The sequence below is a fragment of the Lutra lutra genome, chromosome Y, assembly GCF_902655055.1.
Source record: "Lutra lutra chromosome Y, mLutLut1.2, whole genome shotgun sequence".
Classification (NCBI taxonomy): Eukaryota; Metazoa; Chordata; class Mammalia; order Carnivora; family Mustelidae; genus Lutra; species Lutra lutra.
This window is the reverse complement of record NC_062297.1, coordinates 1,049,020-1,063,847: the sequence shown is the minus strand read 5'-3', so window position 1 is coordinate 1,063,847 and position 14,828 is coordinate 1,049,020. Positions and strand designations below refer to the sequence as shown.

General features: G+C 39.8%; 1 pseudogene; it reads right to left on the bottom strand.

Moving 5' to 3' along the window:
* Window positions 1–14,567, bottom strand: part of LOC125092621 (CTP synthase 2-like) — a 105,081-nt pseudogene extending 90,514 nt beyond the window's left edge.
* Between the last annotated feature and the right edge of the window lie 261 nt (window positions 14,568–14,828).

Genomic DNA, 14,828 nt, shown 5'->3' with positions numbered 1-14,828 from the left:
AGTGTTAAATCCTTGATGTGGGCAAAGAGGTTATTTCAGTTCTTCCTGGGTGTATCTTAAACACTGCTTTTGTAAAAGGACACAAATTTCCAGAGATACAGGGAAATTAAAACTGTTTTATAAGGGCACCTGAGTTGCTCAGTGGGTTAAGCCTCTGCCTTTGGCTCAGGTCATGATCTCAGGGTCCCTCATGATCCAGGGAGTCCTGGGATTGAGCCCCCTGTTGGCCTATCGGCTCAGCAGGGATCCTGCTCCCCCGTTTCTCTCTGCCTGCCTCTCTGCCTATTTGTGGTCCCTGTCTGTCAAATAAATAAAGTAAAATCTTAAAAAAAAAAACACAACCTGGTTTATATATAGGGGTAGAATTGAATAGGGAAAAATGACTACTTTGAAGCTTTTATCTATTTATGTATCTATCTGTCTAAATAGATAAATATATATAATATATTTAAATATATGATAAATATATACTATATATATACATTTATATAAAATATATATATATTTAAAGAAAAGGAAAAGGTATAAGTATGAAAAAAGTTCAAGTTAGAAAGTTATTATGGAATTTTATTATGGAATATGTTGTACATTCCTCTAGTTGTAATGGTAAGTAGATTAAAAAAGGAAAGAAAAGGAATTGTGAGAATGAATAAAATAAAAAAATTAAGAAAAGAAGAGAAAGAAAAGAAAGGTTGTATGAATGAAATATAACAGGTCTTGAGGCAATACTGGGAGCTTTATATATTGTTTATATATTTATAAACATATGTATAAATATATATAAAATATATCAGAGCTAATATATTGTTTATCTCTGATGTTGGGGTTTTATGGGGACCCTGTGGTGGTTGTCCTCTTGTTCTTTTGGCATGTCTTCTGGGGGATGGGCCTGCTGTGTTGTTTTTCAGTCAATCCTGCTTGGCTTGAGTCAACCTGCCCCCTATCAAGGGGCTGGGCTCTGTGGAAACTGTTTTTCCAGGCTTTGGTTCTCTGGAGGTTTTTGTTCTTTGGCAGCTGTTTTGTTGCCTTTTGGAGGGTCAGAGCAAAATAAACTGTTTGCACCCAGACCTGCACCTCAGAGAGAAACCTTAGTCTGCTCCCCTCTGGGTGGTCCAGAACACACAGTCTCCCCTTCTGCAAACTCTGCTGTACACTGCAACCTGCCACAGGTGGTGCGCACCCTCAGCCACTGTCTCAGTGGTCACCCAAGGCCTCTGCTTGTCTCTGCACCCCCACAGTACTGAAACCACAAGCCATACTGGTCTGAGGGAGCCCGATCCTGGGGGCTGCCATTGCCAGGACTGTTGTCTGGAGCCCATGCTCATGCCAGGTGGACCGAGACCTGGAGGCGATGCAGCCATTGGAAGGCTACAGGTCCAGGGACGCCCAAGTGGAGCCCTGCCAGGCTCTCTCAGGAATGGATGAGCACTGGCTGTGTCAGCCCTTGGGCTGTGGGCTTAATTCTGTGCCTGTGGCCATGGGATCCCACCATTTGCCCCTAAAGACCCTTTGTTCTTTCTGAGTGTTGTTAACCAGTCTCCAAGCTACTGCTGGTCCCAAAGCACAGGGCACTTTCTTATTGGGGTATTACTTTCCACTGGGTCACTTATGGTGGCTCCCTTCCCCTTCTGCTTATCCTCCAATATCAGTTCTAACATTCCCACTCTGCTTTAGCTCTCCACTGATGATCTTCTGCCCCTGTAGAGATCCAGAAGTGTGTGATCTTACATCTCAGGGCGATTCCATGGGTGTTCAAAGTGCTCTGGTAGATATTTAGCTCAGTTCAGGGGACCTGTTGAAACAGGGTCTTCTATGTCATTGCCGTCTTGCCCTTCCTCCCTCGATGCCCTTCAACAGATGAATGGATAAAGAAGATGTGGCCATATACACAGTGGAATATTACTCAGCCATCAGAAAGGATGAATACCCAACTTTCTCATCCACAATGGATGGGACCAAAGGAAATTAGGCTGAGTGAAATAAGTCAAGCAGAGAAAGTCAATTATCATATGGCTTAACTTACTTGTGGAACATAGGGAATAGCATGGAGGACATTAGGAGAAGGAAAGGAAAAGTGACAGGGGGTGGGGAATCAGAGAGGGAGATGGACCATGATAAGCCATGGACTCCGAGAAACTACGAGTTTTAGAAAGGGGGCATGGAGGAATGGGTGAGCCTGGGGGTGGGTACTAAGGAGGGCACATATTTCATGGAGCACTGGGTATTGTATGTAAAGAATGAATTTTGGCACTACATCAAAAACTAGTGATGTATTGTGTGATGACTAACATAACACAATAAAAATTTTAAAAATAAAATAAATTTTAAAAAGAGCTAACTTTAGCATTTGCTGATTGGAACAGGATATTCTGGGCAAGTGTCTTCAAGTCTCACTTACAGAAAGGGATGAGAAACACTTACTTCTTCCCATTCTCTCTACCTTTGCAGTTGAACTAGAATTCCTGGGGATCTCCAATTTAATCTCTCCCTTCTAGCTTGAGAAATAGAATCACAACCCATCCTCACTCTCTGCTTCCCTCTTGTCATGGAAATATGGCAAATAGCAGATGCATGTCTTAGATTTTCTTTTACTTACAGCCTAAAGAATTGTCAGAGGTCAATATCAGTGGATGGAGAGCCTGGTCAGACATTGAAATAGGGTCATAAGCTGATCGAAAGGAGCACTTCATCAATAGAAAATCTACAGTGTATTTTTAACTTGGTTTCATTGTTAATGCAAGGTGCTACCCATGCAATGTAAGGGTTTGAAATATTTTTAAGTGGCTATAAACGGAATATTTTATGTTACCAACCTGAACTAATTTAATCTACTAAAGTAATTAAGTAACAAACCTAGTAAAATCTATCTTTAATACTCTAAACAATTATTCATAGAATAGATCATCCCAGCAAGAAAAGAGTCAAATGTACATACCCTCACTTAGGAAATATATCAAATGAAAATTGATGGTATTAATTTAAAATACAGAATCACTCTTAGAAAACTGACTGAACTATCTGTACATATAAAACAATAAAAGCTTTAAATGTAAAATCCAAAAATAGTATTAGATATTGCAATACTGTAAAATGACTTTTTACCTTGTCGAACAATTTCGGTAATAACTTACATAAACTTAAATACAAGATTAGATTACAAGGGAAGATTTAATGTTTTGAAACTTCTATAAAATTATTAGGAGGAATAGAAATTTCACTAAGTATTATTGTCTAGTTATATTTCTTCTAAAAATCACCATCTGTGTTTTCATATGTTCTCATTCATGCTGGGTGAAAACTTTATATTAGCAAGGTTCATTTTTTAATTCAAGCTTTTACAAGGTAATAAGTACTTCCAGAATGTTTATTTAAAATGGTCATGGAAAAGACTAAATATATAATATATGAAGGGCACACTTTCAAGAGAGGGAAAATGTCTCAAAAGAAATATCAAATTTACCCAGCCTTCAGTCCTGTGTTCAAAAAAAAAAAAAAAAAAAAAAAAAGGCATCTTTTTCTCATTTGGATTAGATTACTAAACAGAATATTCCTAATTAGGCTGATCATCATATCATCACAAATACTCTCAATTAATTACATTAAAAGAAAATTAAACACTTGAGAGTGTGAAAACATTATGTTAATACTTATCTTAGAATATTGGAGAACCCACATAATTTAACATCTAATTTTTAAAGGCCAATTCTACCAGTACGTATTAATTAAAATCTTTTTAAGATTTAGGAAAGTAAGATAAATCCCTTTTTTATTATTATTTTTATTATGTTATGTTAGTCACCATGCAATATATCATTAGTTTTGTTTTGGTTTTTTTTTTGTTGTTGTTGTTGTTTGTTTGTTTTAATTTATTTTCAGCGTAACAGTATTCATTGTTTTTGCACCACACCCAGGGCTCCAATCAATCCGTGCTCTCTCCAATACCCACCACCTGGTTCCCCCAACAACCTGCCACCCCCACCCCTTCAAAAACCTCAGATTGTTTTTCGGAGTCCATAGTCTCTCATGGTTCACCTCCCCTTCCAATTTCCCTCAACTCCCTTCTCCTCTCTAACTGCCCTTGTCCTCCATGCGATTTGTTATGCTCCACAAATAAGTGAAAGCATATGATAATTGACTCTCTTTGGTTGACTCATTTCACTCAGCATAATCTCTTCCAGTCCCGACCATGTTGTTAGTTTTTGATGTAAGAATATTCCTTTTATTAAGGGAAGGAGATATTATTATATTTTTTGAGAAAATAATGAAAGTGTCCATCTGAATCACTAAAACTTGTGATTTTTTTTCAAATAAATTACTAACCAAAAGAAGGAAAAAAAATCAAGAAATCAATGGATAAGGAAGATGTGGTCCATATACACTATGGACTATGATGCCTCCATCAGAAAGGATGAATACCCAACTTTTGTAGCAACATGGACAGGACTGGAAGAGATTCCTCAAGAAATTAAAAATAGAGCCCTATGACCCTGCTGTTGCACTACTGGGGATTTACCCCAAAGATACAGATATAGTGAAAAGAAGGGCCATCTGTACCCCAATGTTTATAGCAGCAATGGCCACGGTCACCAAACTGTGGAAAGAACCAAGATGCCCTTCAACGGATGAATGATTAAGGAAGATGTGGTCCATATACACGATGGAGTATTATGCCTCCATCAGAAAGATGAATACCCAGCTTTTGTGTCAACATGGACGGGACTGGAAGAGATTATGCTGAGTGAAATAAGTCAAGCAGAGAGAGTCAATTATCATATGGTTTCTCTGATTTGTGGAGCATAACAAATAGCATGGAGGACAAGGGGAGTTAGAGAGGAGAAGGGAGTTGGGGGAAATTGGAAGGGGAGGTGAACCATGAGAGACTATGGACTCTGAACAAAAACCTGAGGGGTTTGAAGTGGCGGGGGTGGGAGGTTGGGGGAACCAGGTGGTGGGTATTGGAGAGGGCGCTGGGTGTGGTGCAAAAACAATGAATACTGTTATGCTGAAAATAAATTAAAAAAAAAAAAAGAAAACCTGGTTTCAGGTTCTATGTGTGCTTTTAGTAACTATGAGGCTGTGAAGTTCATGCTGCTCAAGAGCTTTCATGCAAAGGAAGAGCAAATGTAGAGATCAATAAAGCTCTGATGAGACTGCACCCTCATGAAGTAAGAACAAAGACATAAGGGAGAGCAAAGACCAAAAAATGCTGATGTGAGGAAGATAGTAACTATGGAAGAAGGAATCTATAAAAATGTAATGTTCTCCTGGGAGCCTGTTTCTCCACCTGACCTATTCTGTGGAGCACGCATGAGAGCTCCATCCACGCTCTGTCCTCTCATCCCTCTCCTCATCCCCACTAAAGGAATTTCAACTGGCACATCTCTGGAAGTGCCTCCTGAGTCCATTCAGAGTACTGATGGCTTTTGTCTGAGTTGGAGATACGGATTCCAACTGACTCAGTGGTATGGCCAGATGGGTGGCCTAATAAAACTTTACCATCGGCTGAGCCAAAAATGGACTTAATCCCCCCAGTTCTGAGGCATTTACCACTTTGTGAAAGAGTGAATCAAAGCAGAGAGGTTCATCCATTAGGCCAAGTTCACGAGGTGACCAAAGAATTTTGGCATGGCCAAAATTCAGACTTGGAGCTCTTACTCCCAGATCCCAACCCAACCTCACTAATCTCTCTGATCTCACATGTTTATTCACAACTAGTCACCTCCACAGACACTGAGTGCCACCCACACAGAGTGCTATAGTAATGTAGGTGCACCTCTCCACCCCTACTCACTCAACTTTCTGTTCCAATCTTCCCTATTTTTCAGGTCCTCACAGGGGTTCCTCAATCCAATTACATCATTCCACCTAATAATATCTAGGGCCACACAACAGTTAAAATCATGCTTTCTGGAACCACACTCCCTCAGTAAGAATCCCAGCTCTACTCCTTACTGGTTACATAATGTTGGCCAAGTTAATTTCTGTGTGTTTTAGGTACTTTGTGTGTGAAATGACTATGGTTATAATGACACAGAAGCTCATTATGAGGACTCAGGAAGTAATGCTGTAAATGAGCACACAGCCACTTCTTTGTAAACATCTGCTATGTTTTCAAGTAGTTTCCCCGGTTGGGCCTTTGGAAGCTGTACATGCTGATGTTCATCCACATTTTGGCCATATTACCTCACATGCAAGGCATAATTTCTACCACGTTGACCCATCACTGCTTCACAAACATTTTCTTTTTACTTCCCCACCTCCATTATTTTACAAGTATTTTCCCAGATTGGACTGCTCTTCCATCCCCACTGTCCTGAATCTAGATGGCAAGTGTGAGCTAGTCAGTCACAACCAAACTCCGAAGCCCTCTCCTCTATAAAGCTTATCACCTAGAGTCCACCACACCCACCAATGACCCCATTTAGTGTACAAGTTCTGGGTCATACAGCATGATTTGAAACTCCTGCTCTTCTCTAATTTTTATGTGACCCTCGGAAAGTCTTTAAAACTCCTCATATCTGAATTTCTACCTCAAATATAAAACGCGGATTACATTAGCACCTCCTTTATAGGATTGTGACTACTATGTGAGATAATGTACTTGGCTCGGAAAAACATTGAGTAAATACTAGCAGTTGATTTTAGAAATATGCCTATTGGTTGTGCAGATGTACGTCTTCAAAAAGGAAAGCAAATAGCACTGGTAAGGCAGGTTTAGAGGTCACTAAAAGCCAACAGTGATGGCAAAAATTGAAACCCTTAAATGCATAGAAGCTAAAATTAATATCCACAAACCGCATACAGCTTAACACAGAGTCAAATCATATTACTTTCCAGCTAGAATTTCAAGGTTTTCCAGAAATTCTGTTAAGAATACAGTTAGTTTCCTTTAATAATTGTTGGCCAAATAAATGACAAAATGTCCACTTTGACCTCTCTTTCAGCCATCTTATCAATGCCTGGAAATAACAACAAACACTCACTGTCCTTACACACCTTTTTTCCTCTTTGCTCTCTCACAGAAATCCAGGTTTCTGTTTTTCATTCTTTGACAAAAGTCCACAGATTCTATGCCAAGAGTCTTTACCTAAATACGTACACGAATACTTAAATGTATCCGAAAAGCATTCACTATTGGAAAGCTATATGGACTTTCACTGGGAAAAGGACATTTATGAGAGGGTTCACAGCTTTATTGGTATAACTTGGTTCTATTCCGCTTACACATTATTTGGCAGTGCGTGAGCCCATTCCCTGAATGCCACTGACAGGAAGTATGACACAATTCAGGAAGAGCTGGAAAATTACAGTATGTTGGGAAGAATGACTCCACGGGAAGTTGGCAATTACTCTTAGAAATTCCATTTGCAACTGAGTTACTCGGCTGTTAGACAAATTTGTATGTTAAGTAACATAACTAAACTTTTTCCAATGATACCATGGTATGTCAGCAAAAGGTTGGTCAGCTTAGGCCTGATCTCTTACTTAAATGTTCCTAGAACTATTGACAATAAGATATGCCAGAATTAGTGACCTTGCAAGTTACGGATATGCACACAGATATAGGTTTAACATTAGATTAATTATAGGATTAACATAGATTAACATAGTTAGGGAGCGTACCATCATTAGGGTTATAGGTGTAAAAAGAAAGGAAGAGAGAAAGCAAGATGGCAGAGGAGTAGGAGACTGAAATATCATTAGGTCCCAGGAGTTCATCTAGATAGTTATTAAACCATTCTGACACCTACAAACTCAACAGGGGAGAGAGGAGAAGAAGAATAGCAATTCTAAGAACAGAAAACTGACCACTTTCTGGAAGGTAGGATGTGCAGAGAAGTGAATCCAAAGCGACAGGGAGCTAGACCGTGGTGGGGAGGGGCAGATCCTAGCAAGTGAGAGAGCAGCAGAGCACAAAATCTGAACTTTTAAAAGTCTGCTCCACTGAGGGATGTCGCCCCAAAGGCTAACTGGGGGTAGAGCCCTCGTGGGGACCACAGTGTCACAGAAAGACCAGGTGTGTGAGTGTTGCAGAGCTGCCAAATATTAGAGTGGAGAAGCTGGCTACACAGACAGAGCTGGCATTGTGCTCGCAGTTTAGGGTTACTTGTGAAGCTGTGATCCAAGGCATAGCTGGGCCACTGCTCTTGGTGCAGGGACCCCACAAGTGGCAGACCCAGAGAGACCCCCTCCTTCTCCTCTGCGAAGAGCAGTGTGGAAGCGTGTGGCAGGAATCTACTGGGTTTGGAGACTCCAAACGAGGCCAAGCGCCAGAGGTAGAAACGCTTGGTCACTAGGCCGGGTGAGCATGGATTGTGGCCGAGACCACAGAGATGGGAGGGATTGACTGCTTTTCTCTGAGGGTGCACCAAGGAGGAGGGCCCTGAGCTCTTGGCCCCTACAGGGCCAGAGATTGGGGGAGCCACCGTTCTTATTCCCATTCTCCAAAGTTGTACAGAAAGCGTTCAGGGAACAAAAATTCCCGAGAGTGAACCCAAGCAAATTACTTAGACTGGCCCCAGGCAAGGGTGATGCAAATCTGCCTTGGACAAAGGCATTTGAGAATCACTGCGACAGGCCCCCACCCCTAAAAGATCAGCAAGAACATCCAGCCAAGACCAAGTTCACTGATCAATGAGAACTGCAGAACTCCAGAGCTGGGGGGAATGCAAGTATATAGAATTCATGGTTTTTTCTCCCATGATTCTTTAGTCTTTCAAAGTTAAATTTTTTGAATTTTATTTTTTTCTTAATCTATTTTTAAAATTTTTCCTCTTTCTTATTTTGACCTTTTTCAACTATTTTATCTTACCAATACCTAAAAATCTTTTTAAAGTCTCATTGTTATAGTCATATTTTGTCCCTTCATCGTATTTCACCTTATTTTTTGTATACATAGGTTTCTTTTCTTTAAAATTTGGGATACAATTTCTTCTAATAGATAAAATATACCCCGAATCTAGCACGTGGCTTTGTTCTAGTCTCCAGCCTGATGACATTCTCTCCTCTTTTTTTCCCCTTTTTCCAACCAACCTATCCTATCCTATCAATTCCATTTTTAGAATCTCATTACATTTTCATCTTTAAGTCATGTTTCATCCCTTCATCATATTTTTTCTTACTTTGTGTATATATATATATTTTTTTTTCTTTCTTTAAAATTTTGGGAGGTAGTTTCTTCTAAAGGACCAGAATATACTCAAAATCAAGTGGGTGACTCTGTTTATTCAACAACATATATATATAGTCATATAAAAGTCATATACATATACATATATATATATATATATATATATATATATATATATGATTTTATGTTATTTTCCCCCTTTATATCATATATATATATGTGATTTTTATGTGATTCCCCCCCCCTCTTTTTTTCACCCCTAGGTTTTGGGTCTCTTCTGATTTGGTTAGTGTATTTTTTTCTGGAGTCTTTGTCACCCTTTTAGTTTATCTATTCTTCTTTATCTATTCTTATCTGTATAAAATGACAAAGCAGAAAAACTCACCACAAAAGAAATATGGGGACCTAATCAATATGGATATTTGTAATATGTCAGAACCAGAGTTCAGAATGATGATTATCAAGGTGCTAGCTGGGCTCAAAAGAGCATGGAAGATATTAGAGAATCCCTCTCTGGAGAAATAAAATCTCTTTCTGGAGAAATAAAAAAACTAACTCAACCCAAGGTGAAATCAAAAAGCTATTAATGAGGTGCAATCAATAATAGAGGCTCTTACTGCTAGGATAATTGAGGCAGAATGGATAATTAGTGATACAGAAGATCAAATGATGGAAAATAATGAAGATAAACAATAGAGAGATAAACAACTACTGAACCATGAGGGGAGAAGGCGAGAGATTTAAGTGATACCATATGTTGAAACAATATTAGAATAATTGGAATCCCAGAAGAAGGAGGAGAGAATTATAGTATTCTGGAGAGAATTATAGTAGAGAATTTCTCTAAAATGGCAAAGGGAACAAGCATCAAAATCCAAACAGCACAGAGAACCCCCTCAAAATCCATAAAAATAGGTCCACACCCCATCATTTAATAGTAAAAATTACAAGTCTCAGTGATAAAGAGAAAAACCTGAAAGCAGCCCCGGACAAGAAGTATGTAACATACAATGGTAAAAATATTAGATTGGCAGCAGACTTCTCCACAGAGACCTGGCAGGCCAGAAAGAACTGGCATGATACATTCAGAGTACTAAACGAGAAAAACTGCAGCCAAGAATACTATATCCAGATAGGCTATCATTGAAAATAGAAGGAGAGATAAAAAAGCTTCCATGACAAACAAAATTAGAAGAATTTGGAAAGACCAAAGCAGCCCTATAGGAAAGATTGAAAGGGGTCCTCTAAGCAGAGAGAGAGCCTGAAAGTAGTAGACCAGAAAGGAACAGAGACAATATACAGTAACAGTCACCGTACAGGCAATACAGTGGCACTAAATTCATATCTTTTTAGTAATTACCCTGAATGTAAATGGGCTAAATGCCCCAATCAAAAGACACAGGGTATCAGAATGGATAAAAAACCAAAACCCATCAATACACTGTCTACAGAAACTCATTTTAGACACCTCCAGATTTAAAGTGAGGGGGGTGGAAAACAATTTACCATGCTAATGGACATCAAAAGAAAGCTGGGGTGGCAATTCTTATATCAGATCAATGAAGATTTTAAGCCAAAGACTACAAGAAGAAATGAAGAAGGACACTGTATCATACTCAAAGGGTCTGTCCAACAAGAAGACATAACAATTTTGAATATCTATGCCCCTAACATGGGAGCAGCCAACTATATTACCACTTAATAACAAAATCAAAGAACACACCGACAATAATACAATAACAGTAGGGGACCTTAACATCCCCTCACTGACATGGACAGATCCTCCAAGCAAAAGATCAACAAGGAAGTAAAAGCTTTAAATGACACTGGACCAGATGGACATCACAGATATATTCAGAACATTCCATCCCCAAAGCAACAGAATACACATTCTTCGCTAGTGCACGTGGAACACTCCCCAGAATAGATCACATCCTGGGTCACAAATCAGGTCTCAACTGGTACCAAAAGATTGGGATCACTCCTTGCATATTTTCAGACCACAATGCTCTGAAGCTAGAACTCCATCACAAGAGGAAATTTGGAAAGAGTCCAAATACGTGGAGACTAAAGAGCGTCCTTCTGAAGAATGAATGGCTCAACCGGGAAATTAAGGAAGAATTGAAAAAATTCATGGAAACAAATGATAATGAACACACACTGTTCAAAATCTGCGGGACACAGCAAAGGCAGCCCTGAAAGGGAAATATATAGCAGTACAAGCCTTTCTCAAGAAACAAGAAAGGTCTCAATACACAACCTAACCCTACACCCAAAGGCGCTGGAGAAAGGACAACAAAGAAAGCCTAAACCCAGCAGGAGAAGAGAAATAATAAAGATTGGAGCAGAAAACAATTAAATAGAAGCCAAAACAACAACAACAACAACAACAACAACAACAACAAAGAAACCAATAGAATGAATCAACAAAACTAGGAGCTGGTTCTTTGAAAGAATTAATAAGACTGATAAACCCTTGGCCACACTTATCTAAAAGAAAAGAGAAAGGATCCAAATAAATAAAACCATGAATGACAGAGGAGAGATCACAATCAACACCAAAGAAATACAAACAATTATAAGAACATACTGTGAGCAACTATACACCAGCAAATTTGACAATCTGCAAGAAATGGATGCATTCATCGAGACATAGAAACTACCACAACTGAGCCAAGAAGAAATAGAAAACCTGAACAGACCCATAACCAGTAAGGAGATTGAAGCAGTCATCAAAAATCTCCCAACAAACAACAGCCCAGGGCCAGATGGCTTCAAACATTTAAAGAAGAATTAAAAGCTATTCTCCGGAAAACATTCCAAAAATTAGAATAGAAGGAAAACTTCCAAACTCATTTTATGAGGCCAGCATTACCTTGATCCCAAAACCAGACAACGACCCCCATCAAAAAGAATTACAGACCAATATTCCTGACACACACAGATGCAAAAATTCTCACCAAAATACCAGCTAATAGGATCCAACAGCACATTAAAAGTATTTTTCACCATGACCAAGTGGGACTTATTCTGGGCTGCAAGTTTTGTTCAACAACCACAAATCAGTCAATGTGATATAATGCATTAATAAAGAAAGAACAAGAACCATATGATACTCTCAATAGATGCTGAAAAGGCATTTGACAAAGTACAGCATTCTACTTGATTCAAACTCTTCAAACTATAGGGATAGAGGATACATACCTCAATATCATCAAGCCATCTATGGAAAACCCACCCCAAATATCATTCCCAATGGAGAAAAACTGAGAGCTTTTCCGCTAAGGTCAGGAACACGGCAGGGATGTCCATTATCACCACTGCTATTCAACATAGTACTAGAAGTCCTAGCCTTGGCAATGAGACAACAAAAAGAAATAAAAGGCATCCCAATCTGCAAAGAAGAAGTCAAACTCTCACTCTTTGCAGATGATATGATACTTTATGTGTAAAACCCAAAAGACTCCACTCCAAATCTGCTAGAACTTGTACAGGAATTCAGTAAAGTGTCAGGATATAAAATCAATACACAGAAATCACTTGCATTTCTATACACCAACAGCAAGATGGAAGAAAGAGAAATGAAGGAGTCAATGCCATTTACAATTGCACCCAAAACCATAAGATACCTAGGAATAAACCTAACCAAAGAGGCAAAGAATCCATACCCAGAAAACTATAGAATACTCATGAAAGAAATTGAGGAGGACACAAAGAAATGGAAAAATGTTCCATGCACACCAATTGGAAGAACAAATATTGTGAAAATGTCTATGCTACCTAAAGCAATCTACACATTTAATGTAATCCTTATCAAAATGCCAACAATTTTTTTTTCAAAGAAATGGAACAAATAATCCTAAAATTTACATGGAACCAGAAAAGACCCTGAATAGCCAGAGGAATGTTAAAAAGAAAACCAAAGTTGGCGGCATTACAATTCCAGACTTCAAGCTCTGTTACAAAGCTGTCATCATCAAGATAGTATGGTACTGGCACAAAAACAGACACATAGATCAATGGAACAGAATAGAGAGCCCAGAAATAGACCCTCAACTCTATGGTCAACTCATCTTCAACAAAGCAGAATGGAAGGTCCAGTGGAAAAAAGACCATCTCTTCAACAAATGGTGTTGGAAAAATTGCACAGCCACACGCCGAAGAATGAAACTGGACCATTTCTTACACCACACACAAAAATAGACTCAAAATGGATGAAGGACCTCAATGTGAGAAAGGAGCCCATCAAAATCCTTGAGGAGAACACAGGCAGCAACCTCTTTGACCTCAGCCGCAGCAACATCTTCCTTAGAGACATCACCAAAAGCAAGGGAAGCAAGGGCAAAAATGAACTGTTGGGACTTCATCAGGATCAAAAGCTTTGCACAGCAAAGGAAACAGTCAACAAAACCAAAAGACAGGAGGTATTCACAAATGACATATTAAATAAAGGGCTAGTATCCAAAAATCTATAAAGAACGTATCAAACTCAACACCCAAAGAATCAATAATCCAATCAAGAAATGGGCAGAAGAAATGAACAGACATTTCTGCAAAGAAGACATCCAGATGACCAATAGACACATGAACTAGTGCTCAGCATCACTCAGCATCAGGGAAATACAAATCAAAACCACAGTGAGATACCACCTCACACCAGTCAAAATGGCTAAAATTAACCAGTGAGGAAACAAAAGTTGTTGGCGAGGATATGGAGAAAGGGGAACCCTCCTACACTGTTGGTGGGAATGCAAGCCTGTGCAGCCTGGGAAACAGTTCCATGGAGGTTCCTCAAAAGTTGAAAATAGAGCTACCCTAAGACCCAGCAATCACGCTACTGGGTATTACCCTAAAGATAAAAAGGTAGTGATCAAAAGTGGCACGTGCAGCCCAATGATTGGATCATTTGTTTCCAACCGTTCATTTTTGCCCTTGCTTCCTTTGCATACCAACTCCTTGCATGTGTGCAAGGAGGTCCAGTGGAACTTATACTTGTACACTTGTACACACGTTCATACCCACTCCTTACACATGAGCACTGGTGCACACACACCTGCATAGCCACTCCATGCACCCAAAGAACTCATGAAACTCACCAAGCCCAGAAGTTTGCATCCTGAACCTTCTCCTGAATTGTAATCAAATTGCAGGAGTAGTAGTGTATCATTAGCTGAATTTTACAGTGGTGTAAACACCGAGCTCAGAACACGATCTTTAAGAGCAATGCTCAGCCAAGGATTCTTGGTCTTTCTCCCTCCCTGTCTCTTCTCCTCTTCCTTCCTTTTTTCCTCTGCACTTGCCGCACTTCTGTGTGGGTTCCTGTGTCCACAGTAGCAGGTAGAAAACCCTTGTACTGGATGGATGCCAGCAAAGCATCCAGGAGAGCTCTGGGCACCCTGAGCAAAACCCCAGTGTCCTTGCAAATGCCGGCCTCCATCCTGTCCTGACCTCCAGGAGTAGCAGGTAAGGCTCCTGGTGCCTGAGGCCGGCCAGGGCACAGAGGCTGATCAAGCTGTAGGGGAGATGGCGGCGGGGGGCGGGGGCACTCAGAAGTCACTTAAATGCTTAGACGGTCTGGGCTTACAAGGAGAAACTGTAGGGAGGGCATGGAGGTTCTGGCACATTCCTGAGGCTTCACTGGGACGGGAAGTGGAGACGGTCCCTGGAAGGTCCAGTCCCACTCTGGCCAGAGCAGCCA